Source organism: Oncorhynchus masou, chromosome 28 (genome assembly GCF_036934945.1).
Source record: "Oncorhynchus masou masou isolate Uvic2021 chromosome 28, UVic_Omas_1.1, whole genome shotgun sequence".
NCBI classification, from domain to species: Eukaryota; Metazoa; Chordata; class Actinopteri; order Salmoniformes; family Salmonidae; genus Oncorhynchus; species Oncorhynchus masou.
In genome coordinates, this window is record NC_088239.1 from 40,423,337 (window position 1) to 40,423,618 (window position 282).

The following is a 282-nucleotide window of genomic DNA, read 5'->3' on the forward strand; positions in this document are numbered from 1 at the left end:
GTATTTGGGTGTGCGAGACTGAACGTCAGAAGAGTTACAGGGTGTGTTAAGTGGTGGTGTCCCATCCTTTCAGGCTGTTGGCCTGAAGTAGGACTAAATATATTTAAACATGCTGTTTTTTGTGAGTGTAGTGTTAGATAGTAGGGTATTTGTTTATTTGTTTTAAAAAATTCAAGCAAAGTTATAAAGCAGTTATACTCCAGTCTAGTAGGTGGCTGTAATGCAACATTTATTGGATGCCAACCACCATTAAACCTCATCAAAGAAGAAGAATTTATTTCG